The sequence below is a fragment of the Macrobrachium nipponense genome, chromosome 14 (assembly GCF_015104395.2).
Source record: "Macrobrachium nipponense isolate FS-2020 chromosome 14, ASM1510439v2, whole genome shotgun sequence".
Classification (NCBI taxonomy): Eukaryota; Metazoa; Arthropoda; class Malacostraca; order Decapoda; family Palaemonidae; genus Macrobrachium; species Macrobrachium nipponense.
The window spans coordinates 10,920,255-10,921,215 of NC_087207.1; positions in this window are offsets into that span (position 1 = coordinate 10,920,255).

Here is a 961-nt window from a genome sequence, read left to right on the forward strand (position 1 = left end):
TGATTGGCTTATCAACAGCCAATTAGGAGCGTCGTAAGGGAATGGCCTAGACGTCAAATGCACGGTTGATGTGAATCTACTATAGTTGCAACCCCTTTCGTCCCTTTTACTGTACCTCCTATCATATTCACTTTTTTCCATCTTAGTTCCCACCCTCTCCTGACAACTTATTCATAGTGCAAATGCGTTCCTCTTCCTCCTGTTGCACCTTTCAACCCCTTTTTACTGTCAATTTCCTTTTCGGTGCTGAATGACCACATTGGTCCCAGTGCTTGGCCTTTGGCCTAAATTCTATATTTAATTCAGTTACGCGTGTCGTAGTGTTGTATTGAGGAATATGAAATGAAAAGTCGTTCATTATTCTGATATTTGAACTTTTTTTTGTCTGTCAACATTAATCTAATAACGCCTATGAACAACAGTCACTTTCCTTCAGTATAAGGATAGACTAAGACCATTTTTTTTTTACTCCAGCGTAAATCAGTTCCTCGTTGGACGAGTGGTTAACATGCTAGCCTACCGATAAGGTAGTCGCGAGTTCGAATACCCGTTCTGCCAACGTGGAATCAGATGAATCTATTTCTGGTGATTAAAAATTCATATCTCGATATAATGTGGTTCGGATCCCACAATAAGCTCTATGTCCCGTCGCTAGGTAACCAATTGGTTCCTAGCCACGTAAAAATATCTAATCCTTCGGTCCAGCCCTAGGAGAGCTGTTAATAATCAGTTCAGTGGTCTGGTTAAACTAAGATACACTTAAACTTTTGAGCGTAAATCTTGATATGCTGTTGAAAATAAACTTAAAATGAGTAGTCTCGTAAATATGTATTTAGCAGCATTTCAAGATTTACAGTCAGAAAAAGGGTCTTTTTCATTCAATCTAATTTCATTTAGACCCACAGCGTTAGTGTTGACTTTGCCATTAGCTGTACTACTCAGTTTCCAAAACTTCCATATC